At 34.7% G+C, this 19,505-nt stretch overlaps 1 protein-coding gene across 46 annotated transcripts in view; it reads right to left on the bottom strand.

The window, feature by feature from the left end:
- LOC141386969 (uncharacterized) overlaps positions 1 to 19,505 on the bottom strand; it is a 162,274-nt gene that overhangs the window by 128,118 nt on the left and 14,651 nt on the right. For 5 of the 46 annotated variants that reach the window (XM_073955896.1, XM_073955906.1, XM_073955912.1 and 2 more), the window contains exon 1: positions 818 to 1,346. The exons of 33 other annotated variants lie outside the window; for them this stretch is intronic. The gene's annotated coding sequence lies outside the window, so the exon portion shown is untranslated. Of the gene's footprint in view, positions 1 to 549; positions 1,347 to 19,505 lie in introns of those variants that run through there. 8 more of the 46 variants (XM_073955917.1, XM_073955931.1, XM_073955920.1 and 5 more) reach the window with 4 other exon arrangements.

Here is a 19,505-nt window from a genome sequence, read left to right as displayed (position 1 = left end):
TTTAATTTAACTTAAAAAAATGGCCCATATCGGTCCTCTCCTTAGGGTACCTCCTCCACAAAAGTTCAACATTTGTGTCTACGTGCAGTTTAGAGTCTCTTCGAAGATCCTGTGGAAATTTATACCGATGCTGTTCGTTGTGGTCCTGTTTACAGCGATATTATGTTTTCAGCGAACAACTCCATTCTTCCTGGCATACTGGTCCAAACGTTATACGATGACCCACTGAAATGACCAATGGGCGCGAAATCTATCGAAAAGATATGACTCCCTAAATAAGATCCACTTCTATAATGGACTATGTCGGTCCTCCTCCGCAAGACTTTTGAACTTAATCCTTATCCACATTTTGTCTGCAAGTTCAAAGGTCCAAAAGGCCACAAAATTCTGAAAAGACTCTTACTACATTCGGTCTGTCCGTATATGAAAGTTTCAACTCACATAGGCTGATGGTATATCTCTTTCGGCAAAAACGACTGATACTTTTTCACTTGTTAAAATTAGAAACCTCTTATTTTTTCTGTACAGGCATAAGCTTCGTATATTAACCTGTTGACATGATTCCTTTGTACTGGTGTCATGATTACTTTGTACTTGTTATTTTCAAAATAGCTGCTTTTCATTTATTTTTTCATATTTTACATTTAAAACTGATCGAATTTTTACAAAGTTCAAAAAAGTAGATATTTCACAACATAACACGAAATTTCTCATACAGTCAAAGCCAATAAAATCAAATATTTCATTTGCACACACACACATATTCACTACTATACCACACAGACGCTATAAAACCGACTGTAACCAACTCACTAACATTGCGGCCACTTGTTTGACGAGAGGCGTTTCAAATTTGAACGTTGTTTAGCCCCATTAAAAATCACACGTTTTTTATGGTGAATTTCCTTCCGTTCAATTGCAGGTTCTAGGATTTTTTCTTTGTACTGTTCGTAATTCAAATTGTATTTTATTTCTCGTTGTTTTATTCACAGCCAGTCAGTCAATTTGTGTACCGTAGGCGTTGAAAGTCTATGTGACTGTGTCATTTAGATTAAACATTTTACATTTCATATCCGTTTGTAAGTTGAACAAAAAAACACACACACAAAAGCACCAAGTGGACAATCGACCGGACACACGTTAGTTAACATGTACAGAGAGTGGCTCGATTAAACTGCAACTGAACAAAAGTAGCAACAGAAATTCGTAGAAAAAAGACATTGTAAACCGCTACTGACACTCAGTATAAGTTAAAGGACATTTGTATGTAATAGTGTGTGTGTGTCTGGGGGGACTATGTCATTCCTGGTCATTGCTTAATATTGGAAACTGGCGCAATCTCCATTAAAGTAAAATAAAATATTGTGACCAACACGAATGTTAGTCTCTCAAAGATAGTTAAAGCACTCTCTTTCTCTCTCACGTGTGCAGTGACAATTTTTATTATCCGCCTATCTTGTTGTATTGTCCTATTTTATTTACAGGGAAGGGAAATTATAAAGGACTGGGTTTATTATTGCTCATTTAAAGAGATAAAAAATGTTCGTGTTCGTTTTGTCTCAATAAACATATGTTAGTGATTTTTTTCGGTTAACGTGATTTTCAGCGTTTCTTTTGCTTTCTTCATTAAAGCATGTTGCATATGTAATGAGCTGTAATGACATAGAGACCCAAAGTGCATTAGTGAAACATGGGAGGTCCAAACTATGGCACGAAGTTTCATATATTGGTAATTTTAGTTTGTATACCCTCCACAGCAGTACACGGTGCTCTTGAACCAACTTTAAATAAAAGGCGCTTACATCTGGGGAGTTTTTGCGGATTCTGAAACTAAAATGTTCATAGATGAGAAAAATCAAAAAACAAAAAAAAATCGCCAGATCACTTTTTAAATAAATCGCGGTCAAAGTTCACATTTTTAGGGTTTTTAAGTTTTCATGATTTTGTTGGAAAACCACAAGCCCTATCAAAATGGAATTAAAGAAAATGTTTTAGCTGTAAAAATTCTCTACAAGATTGTCCTTTATGGTATTCTCGTATGTTTTACCATTTTTGATATACAGAAGTTAAAATTGGGACAATTTGATGATGTTTTTCGTGGGCAAGTCCATGTGTTCTTATATAATGGTCCTATCCAGTGGAATGACTCCCAAACTAAGACACACTTCCAAAATGGACAATGTCGGTCCATTCCTTTAGGTACCTCTCAAGCAAAACTTTTGAGATTTTATCTTACTCCATATCTTTGTTGGCAAGTTCATATGCCCAAAATTTTGAAGACCCGCTAAATACTTGCGTTCTTGCGTTCACACATGCTGAGGTATACCTCTGTCGGCAAGGCAGACTGTTCAGCCACATTTGTCATTTCTAACTGAACTACATGTAATTCGAAATATGAGGTTATCTGATGCCACGAAACTTCTCCACCAACAATTTTCAACATATTTCGATGTTTTGGTATGGCCCCACATAACGGTGCCTTCGGATTTTTTGAGGATTTTAGCTGTATATTCGAACCAAACTAGCTGTTATTTGACATTTGAGGTTCTTAGTGGTCACGACAATTCTCCACAAAAAATTGTTTATGTAGGTCCGTGTTTTGGTATAGGCCCCATATAATCGTACCACCCGATTTTCGGTATTTTATGAGTTTTCGCTAAAATTTTACCGAACTAGCTGTAATTTGACATTTGAGGTTCACTGCAGTCGCGAAATTTCTCCACCAAAAATTGTCAATATAGGTCCATATTTACGGCTAGCCCCCCATTTTTGTACCCTCCACCATACACTGGAGGGCATATTAAGTTTTTTTTTCGTTTGTAACGCATTGAAGTAATCACTCTAACGTCTGCAAAAATTGAGCAAGAGGACTATATTTTCGCACCCGAGTATCTTTTCCCATAGGATTACGTTTGAATATGGGCTGTATAGGCCCATGTTTTGGCATAGGCCCCATATACCTCCCTCTTTCCGACATGTGAGGAAATTTCTTCACGAACTAGCTGTAATTTGACATTTGGAGTTCTGTTTGATCACGAAACTTTTCCACAAAAAATCGTCAACATAGATCCATGTTTTGAAATAGCTTCCATATAATAGTACCTCCCGATTTTCGGTATTTTAAGCATCATAGCTAAATTTTGTTAACCGAACAAGCTGTAATTTGGTCTTTGAGGTTCTCAGATGGCACGGAACTTCTTCACTTAAAATCGTCAACATAGGTCAATGTTTTGGTATAGCCCCCATATAACGATACCTTCCGATTTTCGGTATTTTGAGGATTTAAGCTACTATTTTTACCCAAACTAGCTGTAATTTGGCATTTATGGTTACTAGTGGTCACAACACTTCTCCACAAAAATTGTCAACATTGGTCCATGTTTTGATATAGCCACCATACAATGGAACCTCCCGATTTTAGGTATTTTGAGGATTTTATTTAGAATTTATAGCCAAACATGTGGAATTTGAATTTTGAGGTTCTTAGTGGTCACAGCGCTTCTTCTGTGGTCACGAAACTTATCCCTTAAAAATTGTAATGTAGATTCATGTTTTGGTATAGGCCCCATATAACCGTACCTCCCGATTTTCGGTATTTTAGGAGTTTTAGCTACAATATTTAACCGAACTAGCTGTAATGTGACATTTAAGGTTCTCTGTGGTCCCCAAACTTCTCCTCGCAACATCACCAACGTAGGTCCATGTTTTGATGTATCCGCCATATAACGGTAACACCCGATGTTCGGTATTTTGAGGATTTTAGCTACAATGTTTAATCAAACTAGCTGTAATTTGACATTTGAGATTCTCTGTGGTCACGAAACGTATCCCTTAAAAATGTTTGATGTACGTTCATGTTTTGGTATATGCCCCAAATAACCGTACCTCCCGCTTTTCGGTATTTTAGGAGTTTTAGCTACAATATTTAACCAAACTAGCTGTAATGTGACATTTGAGGTTCTCTATGGTCCCCAAACTTCTCCACCAAAAATCGTCAACACAGGTCCATGTTTTCATATAGGCCCCATATAACCGTACCTCCCGATTTTCGGTATTTTGAGGATTTTAGTTAAAATTTTAGCCGTGCTAGCTGTAATTTGACATTTAAGGTTCACACAAAACTTCTCCACTAAAAATTGTCAACTATGGCTCATGTTTTGGTATAGCCCTCATATAAAGGTACCTCCCAATTGTCGGTATTTTGAGGATTTTAGATGCAATTTTTAACCAATCTTCCTGAAATTTGACATTTGAGATTTTGGTACAAACTTTGTACATCGTATTGTTACTTCCACATATAGATTGATTTCGAATATGGACTATATCGGTCCACTCACTCCTTCGAATACCTCCCACACAACATTAGGAAAAAGTGAAGTTTAAGAGCTCGTCTCTGATAATTTTGAATTTCTTTCAGCAGATTCTCCTTGCAGCTCCCTTTATGACGGTGAATTTTTTTTTTGGTCGCAAGTCCATATTTCTTGAGGTAATGGCTTAAAAGCTCTTAGAAACCCAGATAACTCCCGCAGGGTGTGTGTGATAGGTCCAAACTATGCATACCTTTTTATTCCTTCCAGATATTGTAGATCGAGTTCGAATATGGACTAAGAGCTCTTGCCGGATCGTTTCCTGAGATAACGGTCCAAACTATGCACATCCTATTATTTCATCCAGTCATACATCAGGTTGGAATAAAGACTATATCGGTCCACCCCTTCCGGTACCTCCCACAGAAAATTCAGAAAAAGTGAAGGGAAGCTTATCCGAAATTTTGTGTGGGAGGTATGCGAAGGAGTAGATAAATATAGTCCATATTCGATTCTGACCTTTATCTGGTAGATATACTAGGATGTGTAAAGTATAGATCAAATCGGTCATTCCCTTCAATTTTTTCCGAAAAATTTTGAACCTTTGTGTGGACGGATCTGCCGTTATGTTCGAGCGTTATCTTGATCTCTAACCACTACACACGGTATCATAGGGTTTTTTACAACTTTCAGGCCATTTTCTCAGGAAGTATGGACTTACCACTGATGAAACTTGTACCGTCGTATGCGGACAGTGAATTCAAGTTGTTACAACAAAAATCAAAGCGTTCGAGAGCAGGTCCTAAGCTGAACTTTTCCGAAATTTTGTGTGGTAGGTTCCCGAAGTAGTGGACCGATATAACCATCTTCGAATTCAAACTAAGTTTGGACAAAATATTATGAAAGCGACATTTTGGACCGAATCGGTTGATCCGTTTCTGAAACGGATTTCGTCCAAACATACTTGGGGTCTAAAACCATTATTTCGATGAGGCACATTTTGCCCGTATGAAAGTGTAAATACCCTCATTAGCATAAATGCTGAGGGTATAAAAAGAAATTGGTATAGCCCCACAATACGGACCTACAGATTCCAAGCATTTTGAAGCAAACTCGTGATACAAATTCAATATTTTTATATACGGCATATTTATTGTGTTTGCTTCTTTTTTGTCACAGGCTGAGGGTAGCACAGCTGCATGATACTCTCGTACTTGTTTACTTGTTATTTAATTTTAGGAAAAACCATTTCGTGGCATAGGAGATGCTAGGTGGTAGATCTAGATTGATGTTAACATGACAAAGTCCAGACTCATTTTTTTATTCTTTTCTAAATTTTAAACATTTTTAAATTGGACTGAAGCTGGAAGGTTTGATTCGGTCATTTTTGCTAAATGTATTTCATTGAAAATTTCGCATTGGCGCCCAATTTGCATTCAGTTAGTTCCTAACATTATTAAAACTGCTACTATATTTTACAATATAAACAAGCTCATTTATCACACCAGCCTAATATATCTCTAATCCGAAAAAAACAATGACCAAACAATGTAATTGCCAATAGAATGCAACTGACCGCAAGTAATAATTTATTTATGAACATTTTATATGGATCACCGGAAAGCAACGAAACCCCAAAACAAATAATAAATAAAGTTTCCCACAACAACAAAGACAAAAATGATATGTTTCACATGCAATTTTATGTTAGAAATATATAATCCTGGTGCCATATACCCTGATAATAACAATAATAATAGCAAAAATATGACGGGACAAAATGACAAAAATCTCAACTTTAAACGATGTCTGATTAATATGAGGTGGCAAAAATGTTTCGTGATTTTTTTCATTTACTTGTTTACAGGAAGTGGATACAAATTGAAAAAGGACATATAGCAGGAAGGTAAATGTTGACACACTGGTTTTTACACTGCATGCTCATAATATTATGTACTACATTATTAAAATGTTGGCAATTTTGTCAATTGTGGATATTTATGAAACTCAAGCGATTTCAAACATGTGTATTTATCTACAACGATTTCTTCTCAAGGTTAGTACCCAAATGTTAGATTTAACGACTGTCGCCTTTTCTAGCAAAGCTTTCAAAAGTACATTACGTATTTTGTAAGATTAATTTTTTTCAAATTTGTAAAATTAATTTTTGTCTGCATAAATAACAGAAAATAATCCTTAGAAATCGAGACACAATTAAAGTGAATCAGAATTTATTTCAATTAGATTGAAACGCAACGCAATAGTAACTAGTCGTCAGTGGGTAAAAATAATTCAAATTGTATTTCGATTATTGCAATGTTGTTAAAATTTCGGTCTGTTCCAGCACTGAAAGAGTCTACTAATTTTTACTATTTTTTTCGATAACATAAAGGAATAATGTTATCGTTGTAAAAAAATAATGGCTTCTTGCAGGTTCTGGAACAGAGCATTTGTTTTCCCTGGGGACAATTGCCTATATCAAAATCAGAGTTTCGAGCCAAATATACCTCGATTTCGACTCCAGACCAGTTTTATTCACGACTCCGGCTTCGACTCCGAGGGTAAATTCCTATACCATTAAATATGAATAAAAAGTGCACAAATTTTTATTTTTTCCTATATTCGGGCCTATATAGGCTAATCTGCAGGTTTTTGCTAACATATTCTTTGGAAAGGGCAGTCGTTCGAATATAATACTCAACTACAGAACATAAATATGAAGTAAAATTCATATCATATTGTTTCTGCTGAATCATACATTGAAAAATTGCAACAAAATACAAGTTAGAAAGTTTTTGTCGGTTTTTTGCACGAGTTCATTCTGGAAGGAAGGGGTCATACAACTCATAAGGACTGCATGCGGTAACAATTATAAGCACTTATGACCAGATTTCAAACTGGATGTAAGCCAACATTTTAGAGTGCTTCGAGATCCTTAAAGGGTGACCTCCAGTTGTAAAGCTTAACAAAATCAAACTTATGATATCACCGTGCAACATTTTTAAGGTAATCTTGTGCAAACAATTCGATCTGAGGATTTTTTGAAAGTACAGACCCAAACGACAAAAAGCCCTAGTTGGGTTTTGTTGTGTCAGATCTAGCTGGGATTTTATGGCCCCATCTAAACATGGTTAAATATTGAGTTTTTAAAGAAATTTGTGGCTATATCTATGAAACTAATGCGAATCTTCTTCTGACCTCTGAAGCAAATTTGTAGATAAGGACAAGAATAAAATATATGGAGAATAATGAACTCGAGAAACTACATTTATTGCCTCAAATTTCAAAATATATCTAAAAATTCCATAATTTGTATACATTTCGCACCATATCTCCAAAACTGTTAATTTTTTTTTAATGTTTTCTATTGGAAAAATATTCGCTGGAGTGTAATACACAACTCTTCAGAACATGCTATTGTTGTAAAATGCCTCTATCACGTTGTTTTCAACGACGATTTAATAAATATGTCAATAATGAAGTGAAATCCGAGATGCGAGAATAACACTGTGCAACATTTTTAAGGTAATCTTGTGCAAACAATTCGAACTGAGGATTTTTTGAAAGTACAGACCCAAACGACAAAAACCCCTAGTTTGGTTTTGTTGTGTCAGATCCAGCTCGGATTTTATGGCCCCATCTAAATATGGTTAAATATTGCGTTTTTAAAGAAATTCGGGGCTATATCTCTGAAACCAATGCGAATCTTCTTCTGACCTCTGAAGCAAATTTGTAGATAAGGAAAAGAATAAAATATTTGGAGAAATAAAAAACTCGAAAGACTACATTTAATGTCTCAAATTTCAAAATATATCTAAAAATTCCCTAATATTTATACATTTCTCACCATATCTCCAAAACTGTTAATTTTTTCTTAATGTTTAATTTTAAAAAAATGTTCTCTAGAATGTGATACACAACTCTTCAGAACATGCCATTGTTGTAAAATGCATCTATCACGTGGTTTTTAGTATATTTTTCAACGACGATTTAATAAATATGTCAATAATGTCGTGAAAACCCAAATGCGAAAATAAAATGTTCGTGTGAAAGGTGTTTGAAATGGGTGTTGTAAAATATATGATACCAAATACCGCTGAAACAACATGAAATGAGCATTTTATAGTTTCAGAATGTTCTGAAAAATTACTGAGAACATTATTTTGATGATTTTTGCAAAAGGTTACTTGACTCAAATCCCAATAGTTTAGCTGATACCAACCAGAATTCCAGAAATGATGTAAAATTTTCCATATCTTATCGATTTTGATGCCCTAGCTGAAGTTTTTCTTGTGTAGTGTGCTCAACAGATAAGTTCTACTAGTTTAGGTCTACAATATTGCTAAAGACAGCAAGGCAAATTACTGTTCGTTTCTGAGATAAAGGTGTAGTTTTAACCCGGTTTAGATGAGGACATAAAATCCGAAGTGGATCTGACATGACAAAACCCTACTAGGGTTTTTGTAGTCTAAACATGTACTTTCAAAAAATCCATACTAGAAGTTGTTTGCATTTGCAGTGTTACATAGTGTAATCTGTTGGTGTGAACTGTGTTTGAAATAGGTGTTGTAAAAGATATGATACCAAATATCGCTGAAACTACATGGAAAAAGCATTTTAGAGTTTCAGAATGTTCTGAAGAACTGCTGAGAACATTATTTGGATGAGTTTTGCAAAAGGCTACTTGGTTCAACTCCTAATAGTTTAGCTGATACCGACCAGAATTCCAGAAATTATGTAAAATTTTCTATATTTTATCGATTTTGATGCCCTAGATGAAGTTTTTCTTATGTGTTCTGTTCAACAGATAAGTTCTACTGCTTTAGGGCTACAATAGTGCTAAAGACAGCAAGACCAAATTCCTATTCGTTTTTGAGATAAATGCCTTATAAATGCAAAAAAGTGTAGTTTTAGCCCGGCTTAGATGAGGCCATAAAATCCGAACTGGATCTGACAGGACAAAACCCAACTAGGGTTTTTGTAGTCTAAATATGTACTTTCAAAAAATCCATACTAGAAGTTGTTTGCATTTTCAGTGTTGCATAGTGTATTTATACCCTCAGCATTTATGTTAACGAGGGTATATACACTTTCATACGGGCAAAATGTGCCTCATCGAAATAATGGTTTTAGACCCCAAGTATGTTTGGACGAAATCCGTTTCAGACAATTTGAAGTCGATTTAGCCATGTCCGTCCGTCTGTCTTAATGGTTGGTGTGCACGATAACTCTCGAACGGATGAAACGATTTAGTCCAAAATTTGGCCTCAGTAATATTTTGTCCAAACTTAGTTTAAATTCGAAAATGAGCCATATAGGTCAACTCTTTCAAGTACCTCCCCCAAAAAAGTTCGAAAATGTTCAGAAAAATTGTGCACAGGATAACTCTTGAATCGAGAAAGCGATTTGGTACATATTTTGCACATCATGAAATTTCTACCAGAGCAGTAGTGGAATTCTGTAACACATTTTATGAGTTACCGACAAATGTCGGTAAAATCAAAACGCAAAATTATAAATGAAAAGTATCAATAAACAACACTGTTTCTATCGATAGAACTTAGCGACATCTTTATTTTGGTTGTTAACTTACCGAAAAGTTTCGCGAATTACCGAAATGATAAGAATTAAAATTTTACCGATTTTTGTCGGTAAGTCAAAAAATGAGTGACAGAATTCCACTACAGATGAAATTCGGTCCACTCCATCGGGTACCTCCCACACGAAATTTCGGACAATTTCAGTTTAGGACCTGCTCTTGAATTGCTTTGATTTTTGTTGTGAAAACTTGTCTTCACTGCCCTCCATACGATGGTACAAGTTTCATCAGGGGCAAGTTCATACTTCCTGAGAAAATAGTCAGAAAGATTTTAAAAACCCCTATGGCACCATGTTTAGTGGTTGGAGCGCACGATAACTCTCGAACGAATCAACCGATTCGGTCAAACATTTGGCGATTATAATAGTTTGTCCAAACTTAACTAAAATTCGAAGATAGGCCATATCGGTCCACCCTTCAGGAACCTCCCCCACAAAGTTCACACATAATTCTCCTAATATATCTACCACATATAGATAAGGTTCGCATATGGACTATATTTCGTCGGTGTCATGCTTTAGTGTTCCATACGCCATTTGCCCGTTTTGAGATAATCGCATTTTAATGTTTTGCGTCACAACTGTGTGGAGCTGGCTAAAACAAATATTTATATTTTTGACTTGAAATATTAATAATAGTATATAGAACATATTTGTAAAAATTTAGAGGAATATGTATTGGAATATAAAGGTTATAGAGATTTCTTTAAAAAAAGAATTTTTGTCGATTTGTTCCATATCAGCACTTATGACACAAATGTGAAATATTGTAAATCACATGGAACAAAGTGACAAAAAAATTTTACAACTTTGGCTCAATAAATTAAATTCTTCTAAATCGAAAATTAAAATTCTGATTTTTGAAATGTGTTATTAAACTTGTATGTTTTTAAAATATTAATTTCAAAACTGAAAAAAGTTTATTCTTTACCATCGATGCGTGGATATCTCGGAAACTAGAAAAGATAGGAGAAAGCCGACTAGAAATTCAGAAAGAGCATACATACACATCGAAATATTCATCAGAGACCCTACAAAGTATGTACATATATTCTTTATCAGGGTAAAATTCTAAGTCGATATAACCATGTCCGTCCGTCTGTTGAAATCAAGATACAGCTCGAAGTTTTTCAGATAGAGCTTTGTAATTTGGTACAGAAGTTTATATTACTCCTAGGATGTTTGGTATTGCAAATGGGCTATATCGGTCCACGTTTTGATATAGCCCCCATAGAACGGTATTACCCAATTTTCGGTATTTTGAAGTTTTGAGCTTCATTATCACACCGAAATGACTGAAATTTGGTACTTAGTCTTCGTTGGGGGTATAAAACTTTCCCCCAGAATTTTATCGGCATAGGTCCACGCCTTCATATAGCCCCATAGGACGGTACCTCCCGATGTTTGGTATTTGAAGGTTGTGGCCTCAATATTCCTCCGAAATGGCTGAAATGAGGTAATAAGTCTTCGTTCGGATTCAACAACTTTCCCTTAGAATTTTGTCGGTATAGGTTCACGCCTTCGTATAGTCCCCATGGAACGGTACCTCCCGATTTTCGATATTTTTAAGGTTGTGGCCCCAATATTCCTCCGAAATGGCTGAAATTGGGTATTTAGTCTTCGATGGGGGTATACAACTTTCCCCCAGAAAATTTCAGGTATAGGTCAACGCCTTCGTATAGCCCCCATAGAACGGTAACTCCCGATTTTTGGTATTTTGAAGGTTGTGGCCTTAATATTCCTCCGAAATTGCTGAAATTTTGTATTCAGTCTTCGTTCGGGTTTTACAACTTTCCCTTAGAATTTTGTCGGTATAGGTCCACGCTTTCATATAGACCCCAAGGAACGGTACCTCCCGATTTTTGGTATTGTGAAGGTTGTGGCCTCAAATTCCTCCGAAATGGCTGAATTTGGTATTTAGTCTTCGTTGGGGGTATACAACTTTCCCACAGAAATTGTTCGGTATAGGTCCACGACTTCGTATAGCCCCCATAGAACGGTACCTCCCGATTTTCGGTATTTTGAAGGTTGTGGCCACAATAATCCACCGAAATGGCTAAAATTTGGTATTTAGTCTTCTTTGGGGGTATAAAATTTTCCATATGAACGGTATCTCCGGATTTCGTGTATTTTGCAGTTTGTGACATCAATATTCCACCGAACTTGTTGAAATTTGGTATTTAGTCTTCATTTGGGATACAAAACTTTCCACATGAAATTTGTCGGTATAGATCCACGCCTTCATATAGCCCCCATAGAACAATACCTCCCGAGTTTTGGTATTTTGCATGTTGTGGCCGAAATTCGGTATTTAGTCTTCGTTGGGGTTAAAAAACTTTCCCCATACATTTTTCGGTACCCGTTCACGTCTTAGTATAGCCCCCATAGAACAGTACCTCCCGATTTTCAGTATTTTGAAAGATGTGACCACAATAATTCTTCGAAATAGTTGAAATTTGGTATTTAGTCTTCGCTGGTGGTATTCAACTTTCCCCTCAAAATTTTTCGATATTTTGAAGTTGTGGTCTTAATATTCCACAAAACTTTCCACATGAAATTTTTAGGTATAGGTCCATGCCTTCATATTGCCCTTATAGAACGGTACATCCCGATTTCCGGTATTTTGAAGGTTATGGCCACAAATACCTGAAATTTAATATTTAGTCTACGTAGGAGGTAAAAACCTTTCCGCCTGAAATTCGTCGGTATAGGTCCACGTTTCGATATAGCCCCCATAGAACGGTACCTTTCTATTTTATTATTATTTAGTCTTCAATAGGGTTATAAAAATATTCCAGGAGTTAATTATCAGTATAGGTATACGCCTTCCTATATCCGCCATGGAAGCGTACCTCTTGATTTTCGGTATTTTTCAGTCACATTATCAGAAATTTGGTATTTAACCTTCTTTGAGTCTTAAAACTTTCCGTCAGAAATTAGTCGGTATAGATCGACGTTTTGATATAGCCCCATAGAACGGTACCTCCCGTAGGTTAGCAACATTGTTTTACCGAAATTGCTGAAATTTGGTATTTAGTCTTCTTCATAAGCAAAAGGAAACTAATTGTTCCATTTTACTTCATTACAATTCGTGGTGGAGGGTATAACAAGTTCGGCCCGGCCGAACTTAACGCCGTTCTAACTTGTTTAACATTTGTTTTGTTGTTTTATTTTTCTTCAGAAGATGATTGTTTAAATACGAAAGAGGATTTGAATTTGAAATATGCAATGATTAAACCTATCGTGGGCACAAAACAACTTCATTCAGTAATACTCACGAATGCTGGTGCACTAATTGATAAATCTTTCTTAAAATCGCAAAATTAAGAATTTTATAAGATGTTTAAGCTAAATTCCTAAAAAAATACATGTTTGTAAATGCAACGTATTATTTTTTTGGTAAAATAACATAGTTTGCACAGTGGTATATAAGAAAAACTTTATTGACAAATTTAGAAAAATTTAAAAAAACGGTACTTATTCGAATCCCTCTACCAAGTTGGACTTAAAATTTTTGTTTAATACCAAACCAGTAAGGAAAGGATCAAAGTCGATCGGGGCCCACTATATGATAACACACTTCACTTTGAATATGTAAAATATATATGGGAGCTATATCAAAATCTGGCCCGATATCGATATAATTTAGCACATTTATTTCTAGTCCGAATTTTGTCACACATCCCTAATTTCATAGAAATCGGACATATATAGCCTGTTTGGGGCAGTAAATACTGTACTGTACAAACACAGTACTGTTTGAGACTACGAAACCCTTATTTGGGTTTTGCAAAAACATGGTAAAAACATATATCCGAAAAAATCTCGGCAACATTTAGCTAAGTCCTGACAAAATAGGTTAAGTCGAAAAAAAACTTTATCTGATACCCCAATGGATGTTGTTCTTGCTTACTTCTATCTTAATTGTACGAGTAGATGTTTATGGTCTCGCTGACATTAAAAACTTTCGGCACAGCGGAGGTAAAGTAAAGTAAAAAAGTATGACTCAATGTGTGAGTTGAGACTTTTATGTATAGACAAAATTTTTTCCTAAGAATTGTTTTATAATTTCGTGTCCTTTTTTGGACGTATAAACTTTCCGACAAAAATATCGAAAAGTTGGGGTACATAACTTTACGATTGCGGGCGTTGCGAATAAATGCTTATGTTGTGCTGACAAATTTAACTTTGATAAAAATGCAACAGTTTTGTACTTTTGTGGAGAAGATACCTGAAAGAATGGACCGATGTAGACCATTTTGGAGGTGGACCTAATTTTGGAAGTCATTCCTTTGTTAACATTAGATTTAGAGTTTTTTTGGGCTATTATATCAGAAAGCATGGACTTACCGACGAAAAATAGAATGTATCTGTAATAAAGACCGCAAGGAGTACTTTTGTGAGGGAGGTATCCGAAGATGTTGTCCCATATAGATTTGATATCTGTACATATGTCATATGTAATTTTAGGATTTTCAAAGTTGAACGATATGACTCAAAGTTTGGGCTAAATATTGCGAAATCGAAAATTTGGACCAAATTGGTTGATCCGTTCGAGAGTTCTCATTTGCTCGAACCAGACAGACGGACGTACTGGGCTAAGTCGAACCCAAATTGTTTGAAGCGGATTTAGTTGAAACATATGAGAAAAGTAAGACCATTACTTCGATGAGGTACATTTTTATAGTTAGCCTAAAGGACGAGGGTACAATATATAATACAAATTAAAGCAGATTTAAATACCATATAATCATTGTTTGATCATTAATTTCGCCTACGGTTGTTTTTAGCTACAGCTTTGGCAGATATTAGCACTTTATGATGCACAACAATAAATTTTTTTCCATTACACATTGGGCGCAATGGCAGGTTTCTGAGGCAAAAAGTCTTGTTTTGAAGTCATATATTTGTATAAATTAGTAACGGGATTAGACTCTTAACACTTTGAGCCACTTAGAAACAAAATCATTTCAACCTGGCAACGCTTCGTGGTCACATACCGAGCTGTCAAAGATATTGCATGTTACTTTGTAAAATTTTATAAAAATTTATCCAACGAAGAACAAATTTGTTTCGCTCGGCAATTAAAAACCGCTGATTTAATAAACAGTTTTTTTAATGGATAAAACGTGTAAAGGTATATAAATTAATATTCTGATTAAGAAATAAAAGAAGTTAGATTTGGTAAGGTAAGGTAATATTTGAAGTAGACTTGTGGTGTATTTTTTGTGTAGTTCGTATTGTAGTTTAAATAGTTTTTGGAATAAAACTCGCGGTATTGCGACGTATTGTCGAAACTATATATATCTGATAGAAGGTAATAGTGAGTACTATATGTGTAAAAAAATTTCATGTCCGTATGGATCCGAATACTTATAGAAAATTACTTACAGATAGCGTGACACTTAAAAATTTGGAAATTTTTAATTATTGGCTGGGCAATGATAGAGAATCCATAAATGTGATGAATTGGATTTTGGCCAATTTGAATAGAAAAGTCGCTGACGACTCCATGATTGCAGTGGAAAAACAGATCTATAATTTATGTACGCAACTTACCAAAAAGTGGATAAAATACCATTATAGCAAAACACGCTTTTTAAAATACGAGCAAGTGTGGTTAAGTAATGAGACATCTTTTAAAGTAGAAGAAATTGGTGTTCCAAGGAAAAAAGGACGACCTTATGTAGGTTATAGCGAAGGAAGCGAGCGTCAAAAAAGAAAGCTTGCTTCGGAATTGTCCTCCGAAAACGACAACAATACAAAGCTTTTAATTCATGCCGCTTCTGTTTCAGCCAATTTATCGAATGAAAATGATTTGAATTTTATCCTCAAAAAAGCTGTTTCATCTCCATCAGAACCAAATAAAATGAGGGAAAAAATAACTTCCAATGACAAAATGCCAATACCACTCTCACCTGATGAAGCATTAAGTTTTTTAATAGAAAATAATTTAACAAAACAACAATACATAAATTTGAGAGAGTTGACTAAGTCAAGAAATTGTAATATATTCCCTACTTACAAAAAAGTTCAAAATAATAAGTTGGAATGCCGACCCGTTGGACTAACTGTAACGGATTCATCAGCACATATTCCTCTCCAAAATTTGATAGACCACACCGCAAAAAGAATTTTGTCTTTCCAAGAGGACGTTTTGGAGCGAATGGATGAGTTCGACGAAGTTAGTTTGATACTTACTGGTGCCACCGGTCAAAGTCAATTTAAACAATCTAAACAAACAAACAAAGTTTGGATAGTTCATTATTTGTAACCTCAGTTATACCTTTAAAAGTAATAGCATCAAATAATACAGTTGTTTGGATAAACCGAACTCCACAATCCGTACGTTTCTGTCGACCTCTGAAAATTGAATTTGTAAAAGAAACCAAAGACCATATATTGGAAGAGAAGCAAAATGTGTATCGGCAAATATCAAATCTTAAATCGTCGGATTATTATATGGAAAATGGTAGAAAGATAACTGTTAAGTACGAGCTAATTATGACTTTAATTGATGGTAAAGTGCTAAATGTACTAACGGGTACAAAGAGTGCCCAATCTTGTCCCATATGTGGTGCAAACCCGAAAGATTTTTTATCTATAACTGATTTGAGATCGCCGGTATTTCAACCAAAAGAGAGCGCATTAAAATTCGGTATAAGCCCATTGCATGCATGGATTAGATGCTTTGAATTTATCTTTAACTTGTCATACCGGCTTAACATAAGAAAATGGCAAATTCGGAGTGCTGAAGAAAAAGGCATTATGCTTCAAAGAAAACATGAAATCCAACAACAATTTTGGGATAAAATGGGCCTTCATGTTCATAAGCCTAAAAGTAATGGGAGTGGCTCTACAAACGACGGTAATACGGCACGAAAGGCATTTTCTAATACAGAAATGTTTTCATCTATCACCAATATTAATATTGATCTTTTAAATCGCTTGCATATAATTCTTATTGCCATTAACTCCGAATTCGAGATAAATATCGAAGACTTTAAACATTTTTGTTATGAAACTGCAAAGATATATTATAAATATTACGGATGGTACCCAATGTCAGCAACCTTGCACAAAATTTTAGCGCATTCTTTCCAAATTTTACAAGCTTGTGTTGTGCCCCTCGGATGTGCTGGAGAACACGCTTCTGAGGGAAGAAATAAAATTTACAAAAAGGATCGCATTGGTCACGCCCGAAAAGATTCTAGAGAGCATAATATAATGGATGTCTTTAACAGGGCCCTGGATTCTTCTGATTCTTTACTATCCACTATATACCTTAAAAACCGTGTGTCAAAGCAGAGGACTTTGCAGCTTCCGAAAGATGTTATTTCACTTTTGAAAATACCTGAAGCCCCCGAGTCCCAACTAACAATTACATCAAGTGCGGCTATAAATAGGGACATTCTGGATTCTGCTGCGGAGGAGGAGTATTTATATCATTATAATATTGAGTTAGAAGTTGACGAAAATGAACTTTAATAATTTGTTGATAAACATAAGGCTTTTTTAAAAATAATATTGTTTCTTTTTACTGATATATGTATGAATTTGTTAATTGAATTTAAATATAAACTGGATTCCACTATATAATAATTTTTAGCCACTGTTAGTCGCTGAATTATGTGCATATAATAATACGTACATACATTTGTATTATATGTTCCGAACCGAGTATTTGCGTTATTACTATTTTTGGGAGACATTATAAATAGGCTTATTGTGAATGATGCTCAATATCCACTCCACTCGCTTAGTTTGATAAAAATAGGAGGAATGTTGAACTGGACTTATCAAATCAAATTTTAAAGGGATCGGAGCCAAATTGTTGGTTTTTCTCGGCTTAAATATAAAATTGGATGAATTATATAGATGAAAGCTATATGTATATCTGAACCGAATCTTACCAAATTTTGTGGAAGTGATTTTATGCTTGTTATGAACATCGGAACGAAATTTGAAAGCTGTAGCTTCTTCCGTTCATTTGTTGCCTCAGAAACCTGCCATTGGGCCCAATGTGCATTACTACTATTTAGCAACAAATTTATCTATAATATGAATACAAAATTTTGATTAAAGCAGTAAAGCAATTTTCTAATTGGTTTTCCATAAATACTCCATGGAAAACCCTTGATATATTGTACATTTTATCCAATAGACATGTCATTTCATGCACTTATAATCCGCACAATACTGAACTCGTCATTTTTTTTGTTTTTTATTTTTTATTTTTTTTTTTGGATATGGAATGAGTTTAAAGCTCCAAGACCTTTATATTCACTACAGAATTCCGCGAGTCTTTATTTTTTGATAATGAAATGACATGGCATAAAGAAGTAATACAGATTTTACTGGAATTTTACGGACCAAACCACCGTACCTCCCTGGGAGCCATATCCAAATCTGGACCGACTTTCACCAAAAGCAATAACGTTCTTCCTATGGTTAAAAAATAATATTCCCCAATTTTCAGCTAAATCGGACAATAAATGCGTTCTGTACGTTGGGAACGGACGGACGGACTAGCATAAAACGAATCAGAAAGTGATTATATGTATGTATATCCACAAAAGGAACTATGGGTCTATCTTTCCTTATTAAAGTTACATTCAAATGCACAAAGACATAATACCCCTTACCACAGTGTGGTGCAGGGTATAAAAATGTCAAGCAAATCGAAGAGAACAATCATTGATAAAAATTGATTTTATATAAAGAAGTTGTGAGTATTTCTTTGCACGTAGTTTTTACAGAATTTGACTTTTTCAAGGCTCAATACCTCTGGAACCGTTAGTCAAAAAAATCTGAAAATATACCAAAATGTTTTGCTGATGAGCAGCATCACCACAGCAAAAAATAAAGGAAATCAAAAACCTAATTTTATAAAAGTGTCAAATTTCACTCAGAAATCCCCATATATGATTAGTGATTTGATATGATATGATTAGTTCGATGTGTTACAAACAGAAAAACAAACTGAATATACCCTATGGTGGAGGTTATAAAAATTAAATATTTGTAGGTGCGAGTAAACATTTTAATGCTAATCAATGGCAACCTCAAAATAAATTAACTAATTTAACCATATGAAATAAATTAAGAATCTTTTTGTTGACGAATAAATTAAAATACTACTTTAGTTACACCTCACAAAAATGAAGAATACTTAAAAGACAATTAATTAAATGGCCTTTAATTCATTTATATAATTAACGAGCTGGAAACAATTATTTTAAGTAGTCATAGTTACAACAACTTTTCACAAAGGTGTTTTTATTGACCAAAGAAGAAAGATAAATAAGTAAAGTTATCAACAAGAGAAATATAATTTATGGTTATGGAAATAAAGTCCGCCTCAATAAACAATAGGATGGGGCAAAGGTAACAAAATATGACAAAACTTAATCTAAAATAAGAACAAATAACTGAAGAAAATTAAAGTTGATGTAATAAGTTAACCTTCAGTATTAATGTAGACACTAGGGTTATGACTTTTTGACATTTTTCCTCAAAAATGATTTCCTGTAGCAGGGATGAATGAACTTTTGCCTATTAATCACTATGCTATCGTTTATTTCATTGAAATATAAAAAA

The sequence above is a fragment of the Musca autumnalis genome, unplaced genomic scaffold (genome assembly GCF_047663935.1).
Source record: "Musca autumnalis isolate F117 unplaced genomic scaffold, ASM4766393v1 scaffold_5, whole genome shotgun sequence".
Taxonomy (NCBI): Eukaryota; Metazoa; Arthropoda; class Insecta; order Diptera; family Muscidae; genus Musca; species Musca autumnalis.
This window is presented reverse-complemented; position numbering and strand designations above follow the sequence as displayed.